Below are 23,495 nucleotides of genomic sequence, written 5' to 3'. Positions count from 1 at the left end.
TTTTCCTGAGGTGTGTTTTCCTTCCGGTCCCAGTTAGGAGTCCTGGCCAGGTTCTGTTTCATACTGTCCAGGAGGGTTGATGCTTGTGTCCATGTCAGGGAGAGAAAGGTTTATGACGTATTTATGAGTGACCACTGATGGAAAAATTGACTACTGTCCAGTTATCTCCTACTCCAACAAATTTTATCAACTCCCCATAAAAATGTTTATTTATTGAGAGGAAAAATTCTGTCTTTTTTCCCTTGTTTTCAGTCGCTGTTGACTGTTACTTCCTGAAAAACTTTGAATTTGTGTGTTTTGTGTATTTTTGTGTGTATGAGAGCAACAGGATGTCGTCAGCGCAGAAACTCTCATCTTATTGTGTGATTGTTCCATAAAAAGGCTTTATTTCAGTTTTTTCCATCTTTTCAGACCCATCTGTGTTTTACATATTGGAGTGAATGTCTTTTTTTCCGTAGGAATTGTTTAACCTGTTGCTGCTTGAGAACTAGATGTTTAGTACTGTAAATCAAGCTAACTGTGTCACAATTAAAATGTGAGTTTTTAGAAGACTGGTCGTAGATCTGGACTAATATTTAGTCATGTGTATTAAATGTTTGCCTTTGTAGCACCACATCTGTCAGACTAAATCCTGATTCGGACTCAGTTTTTGTTCTCATAAAAGATGCCAGTTGTTCATCATTTTGTCGGTACTTCCACGGCTCGGATCTTTCAGCTACATGGCATTTGCACTGAGATCTTGGTGTTAAAAGATGTAATTTGATGCACACAGTATGTGGTGAGTTTTCTGATAGACATGTACTAATTTATTTTACAACAGATTCTTTAACATGATATCAGACAGCTGACTGCCGGTTTCATTGAATGGTTCTGTGAGATCCGTCTTGTACTTGGACAGTAATTCAGACGATGTTTACCGTGAGAATCCACTGTTGTACAGTGTACATGATAGCAAAAGAAAAACTCATTCATTGTATCTGTGAAATGCTATTTTAACCAATAAATATTTTCTTTCTTACTCCTGGTGTGATTCTTCTTTATAAAAATAGCAGTCGTTCCCATCTAACAGGAAGTTTTGATCAGAGGAAATCCTGTGATCTTAGATGGACAATTTGACTCAGTTTAACAAAGATTTCATGTATTTCACATAAAAGGAATTAAGCTTTAGGTTTGAGAGAACATCTAACAGAACAGTTAGCTTTAAACTATCTTTAGTCATGTTTGACGTCTCCAAAAGCCGCTGTTTTTAGGCTGCAAGCGCCACATTCCTGACATGCCAGCTGCCACAGGCCATTACTGACCGCTGTGCTATTTGGTCGGAAAACTTTTTAACCCACGATGAGGCCATTTAACCTGGCCTAGACCTGTGAGTTTGCAACAGTAACGGACTTCTGTCAAACTGGAAACCAATCTGAAGCTGGATGTGTGATTTGCAAGCCACGTATTGTCCAGCAGCTCTTTGTTTCATTCCTCTGACACAGACACAGATAGAAAAATTCATCCGGGCCCATCTGAACCGTCACTTTAAACACAGGAGGGTAAATGAGCTTCAGAGGTGTTTAGTTCCAAAATATTCCTTTGATTAAAGCTTCAAACCAGTTATATTCCATCATGTAAAAAGACAGCTCTGTTTCACTTTTCCAACTTCTCAATTTAATATTTCCACGGCTCTAAATCAAACCACATGTTTGCTGAGCTGCAGCCTGAAGACCACATGTGGCTCAGTGTTAGGTGAGTTGGTATGGGGTGGGGGGTTGTTCATTAACCTCTTAATCACAAAGCCTACTTTTTCCGCATCCTGTCTGAAATTAAATACCTAAAATAAATTAAATATGTCTTCACAACTACAAGGGCTGTATGTTTAATCTCAGTTTACAGACAGCTGTGACACGTGAGATTATTACAGAAATGTCAGTATAAAGACATGTAGACGGTTACCACGCTGATTTAAATGAAAACCAGAAGATGACAGCCAGTTAATCTAGGAATGAGTAAAGTAGTCCTTCATACTAGTAAAGTTGGCTTAGGAATGAGTAAGGCAGTCCTAGTAATTAGTAAAGTACACTGCAAGAATTGTCTAACCAAGTCTTACAGTCGTAGATTCAGGCTAAAAGTCTTGTTTTTTTAGAGCAATATACCTGGCAAGAGCAGAAGGTGTAAGATAATTACCCATGTTTGGAGAGTACATGTCATTTATATCTTACTTAGTAACTAAGTAACTAAGTAAACCAGCCTGTCAATGCTTATTTTTGGTGTTTCTTCCGCACTGTGAGAAAACAAGACATTAAAACAAGAACAGCTAAACATGAGTTCTAAATTTTTTTGAGGTTATTAGTAGCAATACCCCCCCCCCCCCCCCCCCCCCCCCCACCCCCAACACACACACACACACACACACACACACACAAAAAAAAGAAAATCATCTTGTTTTGATTGTTTCTCTTAAAGTGAACAAGAAACAAGACTGAAAAGAAGCATTAGCAGGCTGACTTTTAAGGTTTTTTTTTAAGTCTGAAGTGATCCTAGTAATGAGAAAAGTAATTCTAGGAATGAATAAATTAGTACTAGGAATTATTAAAGCAATCCTAGGAATGAGTAAAATAGTCCTAGGAAGGAGTAAAGTAATCCTATGAATGAGTAAAGTAGTCCTAGGAATGACTAAAGCAATCCTAGGAATGAGTTAAGTAGCCCTAGGAATGAGTAAAACAGTCCTAGGAATGAGTAAAGTAATCCTTGGTATGAGTAAAGTAATCCTATGAATGAATAAATTAGTACTAGGAATAAGTAAAATTGTCTCAGGAAACAGTAAAGTAGTCCTCGGAATTAGTAAAGTAATCCTAGGAATGAGTAAAGTAATTCTATGAAAAAGTAAAACAGTCCTAGGAATTATTAAAGCAATCCTAGGAATGACTAAAATAGTCGTAGGAAGGAGTAAAGTAATCCTATGAATGAGTAAAGTAGTCCTAGGAATGACTAAAGCAATCCTAGGAATGAGTTAAGTAGTCCTAGGAATGAGTAAAACAGTCCTAGGAATGAGTAAAGTAATCCTTGGTATGAGTAAAGTAATCCTAGGAATGAATAAATTAGTACTAGGAATAAGTGAAATTGTCTTAGGAAACAGTAAAGTAGACCTCAGAATGACTAAAGTAATCCTATAAATGAGTAAAGTAGTCGTAAGAAAGAGTAAAGTAATCCTAGGAACAAGTAAAGTAGTCCTTAGGAAAGAGTAAAGTAATCCTAGGAATGATTATAGTAATTCTAGGAATGAGTAAAGTAGTCCTGGGAATGAGTAAAGTAAGTCTAGGAATGAGTAAAGTAATACTAGGAATGAGTAAAGTAGTCTTGGGAAAGAGTAAAGCAATCCTAGGAATGAGTAAAGCAGTCCTAGGAAGGAGTTAAGTAATCCTAGGAATGAGTAAAGTCATTCTAGGAGTCCTTAAAGTAATCTTGGGATGACTAAAGTAGTCATAGGGAAAGAGTGAAGTAATCCTAGGTATGAGTAAAGTAATTCTAGGAACAAGTAAAGTAGTCCTAGGAATGAGTAAAGTAATCCTTGGTATGAGTAAAATAATCCTAGGAATGAATAAATTAGTACTAGGAATAAGTGAAATTGTCTTAGGAAACAGTAAAGTAGACCTCGGAATGACTAAAGTGATCCTAGGAATGAGTAAAGTAGTCATAAGAAAGAGTAAAGTAATCCTAGGAACAAGTAAAGTAGTCCTAGGAAAGAGTAAAGTAATCCTAGGAATGAATAAAGTAATTCTAGGAATGAGTAAAGTAGTCCTAGGAATGAGTAAAGTAATTCTAGGAATGAGTAAAGTAGTCCTAGGAATGAGTAAAGTAGTCATAAGAAAGAGTAAAGTAATCCTAGGAACAAGTAAAGTAGTCCTAGGAAAGAGTAAAGTAATCCTAGGAATGAATAAAGTAATTCTAGGAATGAGTAAAGTAGTTCTAGGAATGAGTAAAGTAATCATAAGAATCAGTAAAGTAGTTCTATGAAAGAGTAAAGTAATCCTAGGAATGAGTAAAGTAATTCTAGGAATGAGTAAAGTAGTCCTAGGAATGAGTAAAGTAGTCATAAGAAAGAGTAAAGTAATTCTAGGAATGAGTAAAGTAGTCCTAGGAATGAGTAAAGTAGTCATAAGAAAGAGTAAAGTAATCCTAGGAACAAGTAAAGTAGTCCTAGGAAAGAGTAAAGTAATCCTAGGAATGAGTAAAGTAGTCCTAGGAATGAGTAAAGTAGTCATACGAAAGAGTAAAGTAATCCTAGGAACAAGTAAAGTAGTCCTAGGAAAGAGTAAAGTAATCCTATGAATGAGTAAAGTAAGTCTAGGAATGAGTAAAGTAATCCTAGGAATGAGTAAAGTAGTCTTAGGAAAGAGTAAAGTAATCCTAGGAATGAGGAAAGTAGTCCTAGGAATGCATAAATTAGTATCAGTAATAAGTATAACAGTCCTAGGAATGAATAAAGCAATCCTAGTAATGAGTAAAGTAGTCCTAGGAAGGAGTAAAGTAATCCTAGGAATGAGTAAAGTCATTCTAGGAGTGCGTAAAGTAATCTTGGAATGACTAAAGTAGTCATAGGGAAAGAGTGAAGTAATCCTAGGTATGAGTAAAGTAATTCTAGGAATGAATATATTAGTACTAGGAATAAGTAAACCAGTCCTAGGATTGAGTAAAGTAATTCTAGGAATGAGTAAAGTAATGCTACGAATGAGTAAAGTTTGAGTTTGTGCAGATGGATATTCTGAGTGATTTTGATTCCAGAGTAATGTTCCTTTGTTCAACATGGTGTTTGTTTAGCCGACTCAGCCATGTTGTTTCTGTTTTCTGTGATCTTTTTTCCAACTTAGAACAGAAAAGTCTTTTCTTGCTCCTCCGTGTTTCCCACAACAAGAACTGGGAGAACTGCATCTGTGGTGGAAACGGTGTAATGACCAGGAGTAATGTGGCCCCACCGGGGCCTGTACCACAAACACATCCAGGATAGCTTCAGATTTTCTCGCTTAACTTGTTGTATCAAATTCTCAATAAGTAGTGTGTTGCACTCATTTCTGACTCTGAAGAAGGGTGGGGTGGTATCAAATGACCTATCACAGTCATGACCCACAAAACAATATATTAGGGCTGTCAAAAATATTGCCTTAACGGCGGTAACTAATTTATTATTGCATTAATATTTTTAACGCATTATCGCATGTGCAGCATAAGAAGCCCATACAGTCGTCACTTCTCTGTAATGACGGCAGGACATGAGCCTGCTATGGATGGATTTGAGAATAAAAAGAACGTTGATGGAACAAAATATGGGCATAAACTTCAATGATAAAAGGAAAACCTGTTTTTATCCAGAACATCAGTTTTATCAGTTTCTTCATCAGTGTTGGCGGTTTAACTTCAGTCGTCACATCTGCTTGTTTTATGACAGATATTATCACCATGGAGACAGTTGGTGAGATAATGACATGTGAATTCTGAATTATTATGATCTTAAACATGGTAGAAATGCTTTAGAACATATAGAAGTACATTACATGCTGAATTTACATGGAAATCTGACATTTACCAAAGGGAAGGTCAGTTAACACTAAATATTTGTAGCATTGGCTCGTTCTGTTGATACAATACAGTAAAAACAGGCAAATGTCAGGCAGTGGTGATTAATCGGGATTAATTCATTTGTAAGCTCTGTTTAAGCTGAATAATATAAATATTAAGATAGATGGATGGATGGATGGATGGATGGATGGATGGATGGATGGATGGATAGATAGATAGATAGATAGATAGATAGATAGATAGATAGATAGATAGATAGATAGATAGATAGATAGATAGATAGATAGATTCACGCAATCGCACATACTTGCCTCTTAACTGAATATTAATAAAAATGAAAAATAAAAAAATAAAAAAATAAAAAAAATATCTGACTTGTCATTGCTGTGAGGAAACAATAGTCCACATGAGATTTATAAAGTCTATAGGTTTCGGTTGTGTTGGGTTTCTGTTATCTGTTCCTTAGTTTCTGGTTCTGTTTCCTGTTTTATGGTGTAGATTTATCCCTTCTTGTATTCTGTTCCATTCACTTTCTGTTCATTACACCTGGTTTCTTTTGCTGTTTGCCTCACCTGCTGCTCATTTTGTAATTAGTTTCCTGTTTTCCCGATTTTCACTTAACACAATTTTTAGCTCATTTTCTGATATTCATCTTAGTCATTTTCCAAAAGAGGTTAAATTAAACTTCCTTAGACTCTGGAATAACTTCAAAGCCCTACTACTGAACTTTGTCAGAGATTCTCCCTAACGACTGCTAATCCAGCATCATCTTCTTCCTGTCTCTGAGATCTCCCTAACAACGGCTAATCCAGCATCATCTTCTTCCTGTCTCTGAGATCTCCCTAACGACGGCTAATCCAGCATCATCTTCTTCCTGTCTCTGAGATCTCCCTAAAGACGGCTAATCCAGCATCATCTTCTTCCTGTCTCTGAGATCTCCCTAACGACGGCTAATCCAGCATCATCTTCTTCCTGTCTCTGAGATCTCCCTAACGACGGCTAATCCAGCATCATCTTCTTCCCATGTCTGAGATCTCCCTAACGACGGCTAATCCAGCATCATCTTCTTCCTGTCTCTGAGATCTCCCTAACGACGGCTAATCCAGCATCATCTTCTTCCTGTCTCTGAGATCTCCCTAACGACGGCTAATCCAGCATCATCTTCTTCCCATGTCTGAGATCTCCCTAACGACGGCTAATCCAGCATCATCTTCTTCCTGTCTCTGAGATCTCCCTAACGACGGCTAATCCAGCATCATCTTCTTCCTGTCTCTGAGATCTCCCTAACGACGGCTAATCCAGCATCATCTTCTTCCCATCTCTGAGATCTCCCTAACGACGGCTAATCCAGCATCATCTTCTTCCCATGTCTGAGATCTCCCAAACGACGGCTAATCCAGCATCACCTTTTTCCTGTCTCTGAGATCAGCCCTAGCGACGGCTAATCCAGCATCATCTTCTTCCCATCTCTGAGATCTCCCTAACGACGGCTAATCCAGCATCATCTTCTTCCCATGTCTGAGATCTCCCAAACGACGGCTAATCCAGCATCACCTTTTTCCTGTCTCTGAGATCAGCCCTAGCGACGGCTAATCCAGCATCATCTTCTTCCCATGTCTGGGATCTCTCTAGCAACGGCTAATCCAGCATCATTTTCTTCCTGTCTCTTCTCTGAGATCACTCATGCAAGCAAAAGTCAGTCTAATATTGACTATCATCTTATCTCTTGCTCTGTGCCTTTCTGTCTTTCTTTTCCTCTCTTCCTTTGATAATATCCTTTTTTGTCTGCTTTTTTTATCAACCAAAGTGGACATCCCAAACAGCCAGTGTGTTGATATCCAGTTACTAGCGTGTGACGTGGTGCCATAAAGGTAACTCAGATGTAAAATGATGCAGTCTTCCAGCAACAAAAACAGTGAACTGGTTTCTCAGTCTGAGGACGCTGCAGGACAACAACAGCTCCAGGAATGTACATAATATCACTGTAGCTTCAGAATCTTTATAGTCCTTTAAATCCCACCTGAGAACAGACTTTTTTTTAAAACCTTTAATCAGAGTTTAGTTTGAGGTCATCAGATTTTTATGTGGTGCTTTGTTGGTTGAACTTGGTTTCCAATCAGTTTGATTGGATTAGTTTGTTTTATGTTTAATTTTATTGGTTGTTTTTTTTCTAAGTGAACTTTGGTCATCTTTGTTTTAAAATGTGATGTAGTCATTAAGTAGATGTTAACAGTGAGAGGCTGATTGTAAATGTTCAGCAGACTGAAATGTTCAATAACAGGTTTCAGTTCTCCAGAGATCTGAATTATGAATAAATATTGCACACAGTCAGGAGAAAACAGAAACAATGCCTGTTCTTCTTACTGTGTGTCCAGATCTTCTAAGCCCCAACATGTGTTTTATCAGAACAGGTCTGTTTACCTGTTCAGCTCCTTATCACGTCCACCTGCTGACAAGTTACATTTCTGCATGTCTGACAAACACACCACCACAATAGTCCCAACATTTCACATCATGCTGACTTCTCAGAGTGGGCCATACGCCCTAAAATATAACTAGTTGGATTTACTAAAAGATAAATATCTAGACTCGTTGCCTCAGAAAAACTTCATTCTCATTAAGTTGTGTAAATTTAATGAACAGGAATGATGTGTTTGTAGAAGTTAAATGAATCTGATAAATCAGTTTTGTGTAAGCTCATGAGATTGTGGAAGAAACTTGATAAATTCCACATAAATAGGAGGAGAAACTTTTATTTCCAACCTACATGGTGATTCTAGTCCAGCTTCCTTGACGTAAGTGATGAAGTGTAAATAGTTGTTGCTTTGCAGCACAAGGTTGGTGTGGGCGTGGTTTTAGATAGAATAACGTTAGACCACTGACCTCTCTGTTACACTGCAGCAGCAACTGCTTTCATTTACATTTATCATGTTATGCTAAAACAATATGATTTAAAGAGTTCAACTACAAAATGATTATTTTATTTACGAAAAGCTACAGGTTGGACTCAGGACACCTGGTTTGGTTTTTTGAGTGCAAACAGAGGAAGGTATGTTTCTGTCTCCGTCTGTAGTTTGGATCAAAACATACTCATCGGGTAGAAGGTGGTACCGGGTCAGAACCCTGACCTGCAGCTGCTGCTCTTCTGTCTGCCTCCCCTTCCCATCTCACCCCGAACCAGACGCCCGCCCACTTTGATCCTGGTTCAGGATGGAGGTTTTCCTCTCCACTGTCTGATTGCTGATGGTGGAAATGTTGGCTTTTTTTCTATAAAACTGGAAGGTCAAATTTACAGTTTTAGTTATTTATCTTTTTCTTGTGGAAGGTGAATCTGTGTTGGAAGGTATTATCTCTTCTGAAGAGAGTCGACTTCATCTATTATTTAGTGTTTTGCTCTACAGCAGAAACAGTTAAAGGGTGTATTTTATCCCACTAAGAGAAAACCTTATTATTATTATTATTATTATTATTGTTATTATTATTATTGCATTTCTATTTTTTTGTTGATTTTATTCCATTATAGGTTATCTATCTGGTAAACATTCAAGTTACTTATTTGGTTAATAATCATATTTTGTATTCTGTAAATATTTGGGTTATTTATCCGGGAAATTCTATTATACATTCTACATTCTATAGTCATTTTCTGCAAAGTGACTTACATCTGAGAGTAAGAACAACACAAGCAAGAATTCAAACAGGATGGGATGTCATCATTAAGTGGTAGTCAGACTGCTGCGAGTCCAGTTGGTCCCAGTTACTAATGTTATTTAATACACACACACACACACACACACACACACACACACACACACACACACATATATATACATATATATATGTAAATATGATAGTACTTTGTTTAATTATGAGATCATGATTTCATCACACAATATCATCTTAGGCACAAGTGCATGCAACTTATTTAGTGCTGAGTTGAGCCAAAGAGATGGATAAATCTTTCTAACTTATTCCGATGAGTAGAAGAGTTAAACTAAGTGCAGAAAAAATAATCTGATTATTTATCCAGTAGATAATCTGGTTATTCATCCAGTAAATATTTAGGCTATTTATCCAATATTCAGGTTATTATTATCTATTTACTATCCAATTAAGGGTCGCGGGGAACCCCTAACCCAGCATTTAGCAGGACACAAGCAGCGCCACTGTTGTTTTCTTGGTAACCCTGAGGTGGCCCCCGGCATGCTCGGGATGCCAAAGAAGATATACAGGCTTATTAAGGTAGTGTTTTTTGTTTATTGATGTGAGAGGGCATATTAATCTGGTCCCTCCCCTTTATTTTTTTGCATTTTGAGCGCGTGGCAAAAAAACTTTGCAGTGGCCAAAGTATTGCTAGAGCTTACTGTTGCAGTGTGTGCTGGCAGGTAAAGCTCAGGAAGCTCAGGAAGCTAACTCCGAGTTGTCCCCGGAGAAGGGTGTTGATTACATTGCTGTCAAGACTGCTATTTTACATGCTTATAAGTTAGTGCCAGAAGCTTATCAGCAGCGCTTTTGTAACTGCTCTAAGCATGAGAATCAAACCTATATGGAATTTGCTCATGAGAAGGAGATTCTCTTTGATCGTTGGTGTAGTTCCCAGAAAGTGGGATCTGTAGAGCAGCTTCGCAGTTGGTTCTTCTGGAGGAGTTCAAAAGTTGTGTTCCAGATGTGGTTGCAACATGTTTGTGTGAGTAGAGAGCCAAGACTATGGAGGTAGCTGCTGTATTGGCCGATGAATATGTATTGGCTCACAAAGTGGCATTTAGCTCTAAGATGGTGGTTCTAGAGATGGCGTTAGGCTGAGGCATCCTCCCTTTTTCAGATCATCTGGTGGAAAGCTTTCCTCCTCTCCAAATGGCAAAGCTGGTCATGGTAACTCGGAAAGAAGTTGTTTCTGTTGTAAGAAACCTGGTTTTATTTGTGGCTGACTGTCCCATCTTAAGCAAGAAGCAAAAAGCTGAACTGGTGGCTTTGATTGGTTCTGCATTGTCTCCAATTCCTGCTGCTGAATCTGAGCACCAGTCCTGGGGCCTCATTTATCAAACTGTGCGTAGCACAGCAAACTACAGGTGGGGCAAAAAGGAAATGCTATGCACTTCTACTTTCAGATTTATAAAAGTGTGCGCATGCACGTCCTACACCTGTTTCCGTTTAGAAATCAGAATCACCCGCTTTAGAGTTGATCTTATAATCAGTCTGGTAATTTATTAGCAGGTAGCTTTTAAAACAGATAAAGCTGATTGTTCTACTCCATACCATTCAAGTTTTCCTAACAATAATTCATGGCTGATAATATCAAGCTCTGCAGAGAAGTCAAGCATCACTGCTTCATTGATAATTTTTCATCAGTTTCTGCTAACCAGTTGTCGGACATCGATGTCAGAGCTGTGGAGAGCTTCTTCCTCTAGGCATGTTGGAATTCTGTCATTATGTTGTTTGTCAACGGGTAGTTCTCCAGTCGTCCATAAACAAAGCTCTCCATATTCTTATTTAAAATGGGTAACAGACTGATAGAAGGACTGCTTGCACCTGAAAGACTTTTTGTCTTTTGAGAGTGTCATTATTTTAGCCATTTTCCATTTAAAGGGCATAAGGATTGAGTAATGTTTAGATGCATTATATGACGTATGGGAGGACAACGTGCTGTGAAGGCTGTCAACACCAGGTGGTTTTGATTTGCTGGATTGTATTTCATTTACTATTTGATCTATTTACTCTTTGTAATTGAAAGGTACATGTTTATCTTTCATAATTTCTTTTTCTATGATTTTCTCTGATAAGTCGATCAGCATAGTCTTTCCTAATTTAGCATTTTTTCCTATAAAATAATTATTGAAATTATTTTTTATCTGTTCAGTTCTAGTAAAGTGGAGTAAAATTTAAATTCCTTCCTTCAATCTCATTAATAGTTTTCTATAATTTACTTTTGTGGGGTGTTTTATATTGATTATCTTCCTGTATAATTTCTTTTTATCTCTATTTAATTTTGTTAGAAAGTTTCTCAATTTGCAGTATTCATTCTAATTATCTTGATTGCCTGAAGTGACAGCTTTTCTTCAACAAACTGTCAGAGTGGGGCATGCTTTGCTCCAAAACTAAGACAAAAATATCCTCAAAGGCCTGCAGAGCATTATCAGGATCTTCTGTAGCTAAAACATTGGCCTAATCGACATGGTTTACTTCCTCTATGAATTTTCTTTCATTAAATACCTTAAATATTGTTTTTGGTCCTGGCTTTTTCATTTTGACATTCCTACTTATTAAAATGTAGCTGTAGCCTACAGGAACAGAGGATATTGTTGTACACAGTTCTGGTGTATTAGTGAAAATGTGGTCCATACAGGTTAAAATAATGGTGCCATCATTTTTTAAGCATGTCCTTGTTGGATAGGGAATGACCTGAATAAAACCACAAGCCTTTTTTCATGAAGCCATTATCCGATAACCAGTCAATATTTAAGTCCCTTAAGAAGTATGTTTCATGACCCAGAACACTAACCTCATCTAGCATTTCAGATTTTAAATTCTGTAAATGTTTTTGCAGCCATAGTGCCTCAATGTCTTAATTTATTTTGTCTTTTCTGATCAGTACTGGCATATGGTCTTTTATATAAAAAGCTTTTCCCCCTCTACGTGTATTTTGTCTCTTCTAAATATCGTTTATCCAGTGATACGTACTTATAGTCCAAACGAGCTTCAGAAACAGCCAAGAAATGAATATTATAACTGGTAATAATAATAATAAAGAAATATCATTTATTTTGTTTTTAATGCTATTAATATTAATGTGAGCAATCCTAAGACGTCTATTTGCCAATTCATGATAACTAGAGTCAGACATGTGGCTTATTATGAAAGAAATTTATTTCTAGTAATCATGAATTCATTGTACTAGACATATTTACAACGTCAGCTCTAACACTAAATTTCTACAGATTGTCATATCTTTCAAGTTTTTTCTGCCACACCTTTTGGTTTAACAAAATTCTTACAGCTGACAGTCCAGGTTGATTGGATTTAGCTGACAATGTTTCCTGGTACCAGGTTAGAATAACCTGAAATTTTCATTCTAATCTGTCTTAAAAACAGAGTTCATGCAGATCTCAGTTCTTTTCATACAGCTTTACTGAACACATGCTAATTGTTAGTAGTCAAGGAATGTGTGTTCTGTGTGTGTGTGTGTGTGTGTGTGTGTGTGTGTGTGTGTGTGTGTGTGTGTGTGTGTGTGTCAGTGTACTGTGTTGGTAAATGGCTTAAAGTCCATTAAGAGGTGAAACCAGACCATTGTGACATTTAAGTCCAACCCCAAGTGAGAAGGAAATGGACCCGAGTTTGGTAGGAGGCTCAGTACCAGGTCCATGTTCAGGATCTAAAACTAAACATCCACCATCCTGTTTAATTCAAACATTTTCAGACACATTAAACCTTTAATATGCCATTAGTTCATTGGTCTGAATCTTTAACAGAGAATTTTTCTTCAGCTTTTTCGCTGACCAACTTCATTTAGAAACCAGAACCAGATGTAGAACCTGCTGCAGGGATAGTTGGGTAGTTATGTTTCCAGTCTGGTCCATCAGCCTCCTGTTAATGAACTGAGGATTCTGACTCCTCCAGTTTTCCTGAAGAATGCGTGCCAATTCCTCTAAATACCAAATTTCAGCAGCTCAAAAGTCCATGTTTGTTGTTGTGGTTCTGATTCACTTCATGATGCTCCAGCATCATGACAGACGTGGGACTGCAGGACAGTCACAGAGAAAAGATCCTGTTGAGCTGGCTTACACCATTTGAGTTGGATATAGAGGTGGGTAAAAATGCTTGTTACATACTCTGCATGAAGCGAGAAGTTTGTTCTTGATCTCAAGGCCACAAGAACAAAAAAAAAAAATTGTTTTGGCCAGTCAATTCATACTCCACGAGAGGCTGCACACGGTGTCTTTTTTTACCACATGTTGTATTCACTTTCATACTTTCTTACCACATTGATCAGCTGTTAGTTAAAGTTATCCATTCAGCCTCGCATCATCAGAAATATGGAAGATTTCGCGTGTTAACTACTCTCACCCCAAATATCCGGTAATCACACAATACTTCTCGGAGCGTTTCTTCTTGGCTGATGTGTCACGAACATGTTGCAAGATGGTTCCAAACATGTCCATAAGAACAAAACGTCATTTTATTCTCGTGGCCTTTAGAACAAGAAAAAAGTTTTGTTTCTTGTGGAGTATGCAACAGTCTTAACTTGAGTAACAAAATACTCCTGACAGCTCTTTCCCACTAGTACCCACTTAGCCCACCTATTCCATCTGGTTTCTGAAGGTGCGTAGGTGCGGAGCTAAAAACTACAACGTGTCGAGATGGCAGGCCACTATTGGCCAGAATTTGACATCATGGGATAAGTCTGCCGACCCTGCCATCTTTAAAACCCCAAAGCTGCGACTGCAGATATGAACACTGGCATTAAACCAAGCAGCACGTAAACTACAAGCTCGACGTCATCCATTGTTGTTCTGTGTGTCGCAAACAAATGACTTCACGATGCTTACAAGCCGCCTTGCTAACACAACCCAGCCTACACTAAATGTGGCCTCAATTGCCCTCTATTGTAAAGGGAACAATCAAAACTGGGGTGGTAGTGTCGGCTGAATAATGACAGGGCTAAGTAGGTATTAGCGAAAAAGAGCCATGAGAGTAGTTTTACTGCACTATTCTTTGTACTTTTACTTGAGTAAATTTGTGAAGAAGAAATGCTAGTCTTACTCCTCTACAATGGACAACACTTGATGCTCTTCATCAGTTATTAACTTAGAATTCATTAATTTTCAGTAGAAATGCAGTCAGGTTCATCAATCATACGTAGCCGTGCAGTCACATCCTTTATGGTCCCACACACAGCTGAACTGAAAAAAAATCAGGTTTCTGTTTAAGTAGCTTCATCATGTTAGAGGCTATTATTGTTTCCAGGTAGTACTGTAACATCAACACAGTACAGACAGTAAATGAATCTGGTTTGAGCTGATTTAACACAATAAATGGTGTCCAGCAGAGAAATACCAGCTGGATTGAACTGCTAGTGGTGAGTAATAATACAGCTGTGGTTGGATAGGTGGATCCAGAACAGCCACAAAGACCTGGAGGTCCAAACAGAACCAGGCTTTATTTTCAGCCAACAACAGCTTATTTGTCTACTCTGATTTGTCGTGTACGCATCCTCATCAGAGGTAGAGTCCACCTGTCCCCAGGCAAGTCCTACAGGAACTGAACACAGCATAGTGAGTGAATGAGTGGACAAGCTAAACAAAGCCTAATGAATCCATACAGGAAATCAGCTTCAGGAAATAAAGCCAAAGACAGAAAAAGGAGAAAATGAAATGCAAACCCAGATCTATGCACACCAGGAGCCACTATTTGGGCTGCAGTACAGGGCCAAAAGCCCCATGGCAAGAATCCTGCAGACCAAGCAAGCAATGGTCCCTGGGTGGAGGGTCTCCATGAGGAGTATAGTGGAGTTAAAAATGTTTAAAGTAGAAAATTCAATAAACAATAAGAACAAATAAGAATGACAAGTATTAAAGTTTAACTAAAAGAGCTCATTAAAAAATGTGCCATGGTATAACAAAGTCATAAAAAATAGAAAGAAAATTACAAAAACAGGCGGTTTTTATAAATAAAATAAAAATAATAAAAAGTAATAAAAAGAAGCAGCCTAAACAAGGTAAAATAACAATTCAGTTAAATTGTTCCCTGGCAAGTCGTTCCATAGACGAGGGCTGTAGTGGTGGAACGAGGTGGAACGAGGTGGAACGAGGTGGAACGTAGCTTTTAGTCCTGACTTTAGGAACAACCAAAAGGCCGGTACTAGAGGACCTCAGGGTCCGCAACGGCTCATAATTTAAAAGTAATTTACGCTTCATGTTGAATACGCTATTAGTTAAACTCTTCTACAGCTTCTTACTCCACTAACTACCACTGTAGCGTGCAGGAAAACATGCAGGAAAACTTCAGTCTGTGGGAATAAAAGAGCAGAGTGTGGAAATAGAGAAAGAAAGAAAGACGGAGTGAGAGAGCTAGAAACGTCATAGAGATCACCAACTTTGTCTGGTCTTTTGAGGTTGAGCTTTAAATAGGGCTTTGGTGAAATATTTATGTGGCTTTATACAAGTAGTATACTGCGGTTTCATTAAAGTAGGCTTCAGTGCTTCTTGTGAAATACAGTGTTGCACACAGCGAGAGGCTGAATCATTTATCCCACACACAGTGGAGGGCAGCAGGAGGCCCAGAGGTCTCCTCAGACCTTCTCTTCAGGCACCATTCCTTACAGTTAACCAGTATCAATCCTGGAGGGTTTTCATCAGGTTTCTTGGCTCCAAACAGACACCACCCACTTCACCGAACTGAGCCAGAATGGGTGTATGCACTTCAATGCTGAGCAGTAAACCTCGTTTTACATGTGGAAGACAGCCTCTCCCTCATGCTATTTTTACATCTAACCATGATACTGACCTGCTAATAATTAACACAGAACTAAACCTGAGGTATTGCACTCAGAGGTGGAGCTGGAAGAATCAGCTTTACATTTTCTCTTAAAAACACCTCAGTTTAGGTGAAATTTGTGCCCTTTCCCCTCTTTATTTTCTTACAACCCTCTTCACACCTTTTCAAAAACTGAATCAGTTCAATTATGAATATGAATCTTTAAGAGATCTGATCCAGCTGTCAAATGATTAAGAGTTTTTTAATCAGGTTATTTCATTTGGCAGAGGTTGTCCCCGGGCTGGCAACTGAAGTGAACCACAGTGGACCCCTGAGCAAGGCCATTAACCCCCAACTGTTCCCAAGGCGCCAGAATCTGGTCTGGTTTAACTAGGATGGGTTAAAATGCAGAGAAGGAATTTCTCATCTGGGATTAAAAAATTATAATAAAATTAAAAAAAACAAAAAAAAAAATTTCCATTTGACACCAGAGAGAATAGATAGACTGAATGACATATTCCATAGATGGAATGTTTGGGACAATAGGAGCAAATTCTGGGAACAGACAGTGACATCATGGGTTTGCTGAAGAATGTAGATCTGACGGTTAGCTATAGGCTGCTAACCTCCGGCACACCCTAGGGGGCCGAGATGTAGCATTCCCATGCTGGCATTCAGTGAGAAACAGTCTTAAAATGGCTGTTATATCTCTGTGTTTTCCGTTGTCAAATTACAAACACACATTACAGGTATTGTATTAACTTAATATTTATTTTTGATTACTAAATATAATCTGTAAATGTATTTACTGCTGTGTTTACAGTTTTGTTTCAGTCGAAAATGTAAAACTGTGGTAAATGTCATCTCTGGTGCTTCCAAAAATAAAGCTTTGATAAAAATACATTGGCAGTACAGTCAGCAATACACATTACTGGGCAATATAGAGAAAAATGTGCAAGGAAAATCGATGTTTTGCGCCTCCTGCCACTAGAACCAATTTAAATCGACTGAACCTTTGAAGGTTACATGAACCCCTGTGTGACTGCATGTCGGGCAAGTTCAAGGAGTGTCGTAGCTCTCTTATTAAATGGCACTACACAAGGGGAATGAACTACAAAATAAAACAGGAAACCAGACAAGACAATGACCCCATAGGACAGAAAAATTAACCAGATCATGACAGTCCTGAGTTTCAGGAGAAAAATATTGGCATTGAAACGAACACACAACAGAAACTATTTCCATGTTTCCACTTTTTCCTAATTTCCACTTTTTCCTGCTATTTACCTGCTATCCTCACTAAACCTACTCCAGCTATGCTGCTTCTGGTGTGCATCACAAACGTCTTACATGTTGTCTGCATGGTTCCAGCTTCAGTCTGAAAACATGTCAGGTTAATTGATGGCTGGGAGGAGTTTGTGTTGGTCCAGTGATCCAGATACCCATTTCCTTATTAATCTACATGAAAAACATCAAACTAGAAGCACTCATGAAGACCTCCATCAAGTCATAGGGTCACTCACCTGAGAAAACCCAAATGGCCCAACAGCCCACCCAGTACCCCCTCTGGATCACCATATCCAGACATGATCCGGGTCAAACATCTACCATGATGTCATTTTTTAAATTGTTTTTACTTTTTTTCTTTTTTTTGTGTGCATTATCTGATGAGTTAGAAGCATTAATGTCAAAATTATCCCTATCTCCCAATAGTAAAAAAAAAGTCCTTAAAAAACTGGATCAACCTCAAACTGTAATCACTTGTTCCTTTATTCCATGTCTGACATTTCATGAAAATTTAATCCAAATCTGTCCATAACTTTTTGAGTTGCTAACAGACAGACAGACAGTAATTATGTTATGACCTGGTGCTACCACACAGACAATGTTGACTGTGTTTGGACACTGACCTCAAAATGAGTTTTTGATCCTCTGGTAGTGGTTATTTGGAGCAAAGTTGTGTTCTACCTGTTTCTGTGAGGTTCAAACAGCAAACAAACGTTCTCTGAAACTAATTTTTTTCCATTCACTCTGAGTTGCAGTGATTAAGAGGCGCTCAGGGACAAATTACTTCAGAGGGGGCATCAGACTCAAGTTAGTGTCCCAGCTCAGAATGAGCAATGAACTTTACAACTCATTCTGAATTTTCTCAGTAAATGTATTATTCTGAGTGGTCTTTGGGGGCAGAGCTTATCCTACGCTCAGCAACAGATAGAGTTTCTTATAGTCTGAACATTATAGAGCGGTGTAAAGTCCCACTACTGAACTTTGTCAGATTTTCTCAGTGCGGCCCCTTGATTTTATCAACCTCTCTAAGGTTTTTGATTTCGTGGACGACTCACCACTGATGTGTAGCCTTGCTAGAGCAGTTCTGTCTCCTGAAACTCTCAGCTGGTTAGTACACTATCAGCAGACAGAACACAAAGTGTACAAGCAGAAGGATTTCACCTCCAGCATCTCCAAGTAAGAAGAAGAGTGCTTAAGGGCTCAGTGTTAGGGCCACTCCTTTTAATCCTTTATATCATTAATATCCACCGAAATGTGTCTTAAGTTAAATTTAACTTGCACAAACTTTTAACACATTTCAGCAAAACTTTTATGATTTGAAACTCCTGCTAAATACCAAAGTCATGCCACCTTAATGTCAGTTTCAGATTTTGGAGATGTTGTAGATGCTTCATCTTAGAGTCTACATGCTCTGGATTCTGTGTATCATGGAATATTAATAGCTCACTTACTCATCATTGGTTATTATATGAACATGTTGATGTTCCTCTTGTTCCATACGAAGACTGAAACACTGGCATATTTTTATTTACAAAGATGTCATTAATCTGTTTCCTTCCTACTGCTCAACTCTTCTCCAGCTGAAGAGTTCAGGACTGCACAGTCTTCATTCACAGAAGTTATTACTTTCAGTCCCAAGGGTGATGGAAAAAATGGCTGTTTTGTTTGCTGCTCCGTTTGCCTGGAAAAAACTGCAGAAAGACTTGATCGATGTTGCTGTCCTGATGATAACAGTTTAAACTGAGAGTGTTAAGTGTCCTTGAGGATGTTTCGGCCTTTCCTGATACAATGTGAAGCGTGTAGTTCTTCCAGTGCTGAGAAAGGGAAGTCAACAAGCTTCTGGGCCGTGTCAAGTTCGATCGCCTGACCTGAAATCATTGTTCCTCTCCCTGAGGAGCCACTGAACCTCTCTGGTCATCCAAGAGCTTCTGATTGGGATAGACATAGATGTATTTGTCCACTGTGACAGTAGTTCTTTATATAACTTAGTGTGTGAACATTACCAGGTCCTGTTTGTCAAACACATCCCAGTTTGTCCTGTTGAAGCAATCCTGCAGCTGCTGAGAGGCATCATCCGGCCAGGTTTTAACAGGTCTGGTCAGAGTAGTTTTACAGATAGGGACATATTTCTATGGTCAGAAACTTACATAGTGCTACTTGCAGGTAGTGTTACTTGTTAGAAACAGATGCTTGCTTTATTTGTTGTTAAACTGCTTTGTGTACATTTGAGCTTTTTATGTTACTTTTCTTTCCATTGGATTATCAAAACAGAGACCTTTATATGGAAGCTTTCTGAAAACATTATATTGTCCTAAAATGAGCAGCTACCCACATACATACTGTAACTATTAGAGACTCAAGTTAAGGTTTCCTTTTTTCTCTGTAAAATGTTAGTAAGATCTCCATCCCTGCATCTGAAACCATGACGACCATCATTTGATATCTCTGCATCAGATCAGGAATTCCCTTCTCCCTCCGTCATTAAGAAAATTAGACATGAAAAGAGCTCGACTGCAGCAGCATTCTTAAGTAACTGTGCTGTGAATTGTTCGTCTGTGTTCAGGCCCTGCAGATGTCAGGCGGAAACTATTCAGATCTCAGCTGAAGTCTCTGGAGACCACATGTGTTAGCACTCACGCCACCAGATACACTCTGCTGACCATCTGATGGCAGACCGATAGGCTGGTTGCCGCTGTGTTCCAGAGCTGCTTTCCATCAGCTGAGAGAACGCAGTGTGTTTTCACTGGAAATGGACTGTCACACTCACATGTACACCCCGTTCTGTATGCTGAGGAAATAACGGTTCACTGCAGAGACAATCAGCAGAGCTACAGCCCCACTTACACCACATGGAGTTGATGTACAACTTCATGTCTTTACTTTACAATTACACAGCAAATGTATGTCATATGTAATAAGAACCTCAATAATAATAATTTATTTGAAATGCACTTTCCATTGCATAGATACATCTCAAAGTGCTACAAAGTTGGAAATAATAACAATAAAATTGTACTAAAACCAGGATAAATAAGAGCAATAAATAACAAAACAATCAGTCAACAGTATAAGCATTAATTAACCTTGGGACTCTCTGTAGATAAAACTTTTACATTTAAGTTAAAACAATACGTGCATATTTATCTGTAAGGGTAATGCACTACGGGGGGTCAGGGAAACAAGAATAGCCAAGCTATGTTTAGATGACAGAGCAGGACTAGATGCATTGTATCATTACTGAGGATTTATAAAAGAAAATATCTCACATTTAAGTATTTAATCATGAAAGAGTTCTAGCCAATTATGAGCTGTTCACCTCTTGGTTCAGAGTTAGAAATCCCATGAAGAGAGAGTGGGAGTATGATCAGTTTAAATATTCTCATTAACTAATGATTCCTTAATTATTTATTGACAAGTAATCTGTTCACAGGTTACTAATTAGTTCCTCTTTTCTTTTCCTGATAACTAACCATTACTTCTCTAATAAACTTGGGTTGTGCGTTAAACAGTAAGTACTGGTTAACTACCAGTTAGTCATTCCTTTTGTTCCCTTGTTAAGTATTACCATACAAAAATTTATTATTTGGTCACAAAATGGACAAAAGATATACACACAGGTAAAAAGTGCAATTGAAATCCGAGATGGAGAAGTTAACGTAATAAAACAGATGGTGATGCATGCAACTGTCTTTCCATCTGTTCTACAATTAAAAGGTCAATAAAATGTGCCATCAACACAAACTCAGGAGCTAGAGGACACTTGGGAAACAGTCTCAGCCCCACAGCCAAGCATGATGGAGGCAGCATCATGGTGTGGAAGGAATGATGATGAGTAAATGTCACTGTTTCTGGATTCATGTTCTCAGTGGAAAACTGTGAATAACAAGATATGCCTTCATGTATCCACACAGGAAACTTGGCAAGATGCCTAAAACACTCAGAACAAACAGAAAGGTTTGAACTTTTTAACTAAACTGCTTTAAAGCCTTAAGAATACCTGGTTAAGGTTAAAAGCTAAAGACAACTAGTAGTCACATGTTCCCGGTAATTCTCTTCTACGTATTATCAGAATAAATTGGACTAAGAGCTCAGGGTTAAACTGTTTATTCATAGTTTTTTTTTTGTTTTGTTTTGTTTCGTTTTTTTGTGTATATTGTGATGTAAGTCATTGAATCAGGGGTCTGGTCCCACAGGAGCTCAGATCATCATCAGATCCTAGCTCATTTGGATACATTGGGCCTCATTAACCAATATCTTTGTATGGATCTTTTAAAATGTGTTCTTGAGAAGTTTTCTATGAAAACTCCATCAGAAACAAGAACGTGTTGGTAGAACGTGAAATTGTGGGCATCTGTCCTCCTAGACTGTTGAATTGTAATCTCTGTAAATCAGAAGGATGAACCAGCTTGTCCTAATCTGCAGGTAAACATCTGGAAATGTCCATAAGGGACATGAAACTGAAGGACCGTGTGCAGAGACAGACAGGTGAGACGGACAAGGAAAATGAAACATAAAGCTAAAAAATGAATGAAAATAAATAATAATAAGAACTAAAACCCGATTGATTTTTAAAGTGACAACTTGGTTATAAATAATCACACAGTGAGATTCCAATCATATAAAAGCAGATTTATGTCCAAACAGGTGGTTAATTCCTCCTGAACCTGGACAGCAGTCTGCAGTCTGGTCCCATGAACACATCAGGACCAACATCCTGGTGGTGACGTGGCTAAAGAGGAAGGTGGTACATCGTAGGATAAATGTTCATCTTTCTTGATATAGTGAACTTCTACAGTTTGTAAAGCAAATGACCTCCTGCAGAGTTATTAACCAGGTTAGAGGTGTTATTAACCCGGTGATCAGGTTGTAACTTCTATCTCCTATTGAAACTAATCATTATAATAAAAACACAGTTAAGATCAATTTAAATGATTAAAGACCACATTCAGCAGGTGGATCTGGATCTCAGGTGACTTTATGGAGAGATATTCTTGTGGACGAGGGAACAGATCTGGTCTGTGTTCAGTCTACATCGATGGTTTTTGGAGAAATAGAATTAAATCCTGTCTTGACTGAGATTGTTCATGAATAATGAAAAATAGATTAATTTTCTCCTGAAGGAAATAACCCTGTTTGGACAACATCTGCAATATGTTGTTATTTTACATTAGTAACATTTTTTATAAATGATCAGGAGTTATTTTAAGGTCCTTACTGTGGTCTAATTATTGTTTTCTGAACAAAAAACATCACAAATGCTCACTTTGTTCAAACATGTCAGAACTCAGATGTCTGTCATATTTCTCCTCAGTGTTCAATGGATTTACTCTGACCTGAGAACAAATCCAGGACACAAAGATTTTCTTGACTGCCACAATCTTCCTAAAACATTTGCAGGTAGGACTTAAGAGCTGATTTGTTTGTAAGAAGGTGAATGAAGGTCCGATGTGCTGCAACAGAAGCAGTCAGGTGGCCGAGAAGTGATGGGGTTTAGTGAGTTTCCATGACAACCGTCACGTTTCTGTGACTGATGACAGCAGAATAAAAGTTGAGTTGATTGAGGATGTGACCACCACGGGCAGAGGGGGTCTGCTGTATGGCTGGTTTGTTTGGCTACTTCTCTTTTACGATACAAACAGCAGGGATAAAAAAAAGATGTTTTAAACCCAACAAATGTGCAGCACAATGGTTTTTGGTGGGTAAAATGTGTGTGCAGTGAAAAGGTTGAGAGGTGAGGTGATTAAAACGAGTCCGAGGCTTTGTTTGGGGCTGAGACTGTTTATTATCATGTTCCTGCGTCTTAAAGGCTCGGCGAATTCTTTGGGGTTTCCAGGCAGAGCAGTCAGCATGAAGCAGAAACAAAGAAATTATCCCTTTTATAGCTAAGTGTTTTTGGCTGTTTGCTGTTAACACACACACAGATTCAGGTTTCTATCACTTTAGGGGACATTGCATTGACTTCCACTGTGCAGAATGAAGGAAGACATTGACCATCAGTAAATAATGGAGCTTAGTGTTTATTGTAATGTTTTTTGTTTGATCATATCCCCTCTAACTGTCAGAATCGGCCCATCATAGCTCCTCACCAGCCATGTTATACCAACAGTAGCCCAGAAAACAAATGCTGGCTCCACATTCTTCCACCATAGCTTTCATTAGCTTGGAAAAGGAGTCGATTG

The 23,495-nt window shown here is 38.3% G+C and overlaps 1 long non-coding RNA gene across 1 annotated transcript; it reads right to left on the bottom strand.

Moving 5' to 3' along the window:
* Positions 1-15,376: 15,376 nt before the first annotated feature.
* On the bottom strand, positions 15,377-21,519 carry LOC121633575. Its single transcript, XR_006009092.1, has 4 exons — positions 21,508-21,519; positions 21,053-21,057; positions 17,591-17,595; positions 15,377-15,440 (listed from the first exon to the last, which is right to left on the bottom strand). It is a non-coding gene; the product is annotated as an uncharacterized LOC121633575 (long non-coding RNA).
* Between the last annotated feature and the right edge of the window lie 1,976 nt (positions 21,520-23,495).

The sequence above is a fragment of the Melanotaenia boesemani genome, chromosome 22 (assembly GCF_017639745.1).
Source record: "Melanotaenia boesemani isolate fMelBoe1 chromosome 22, fMelBoe1.pri, whole genome shotgun sequence".
Lineage (NCBI taxonomy): Eukaryota > Metazoa > Chordata > Actinopteri > Atheriniformes > Melanotaeniidae > Melanotaenia > Melanotaenia boesemani.
The sequence above is the reverse complement of the archived record's forward strand: the minus strand, read 5'-3'. Positions and strand labels throughout refer to the sequence as shown.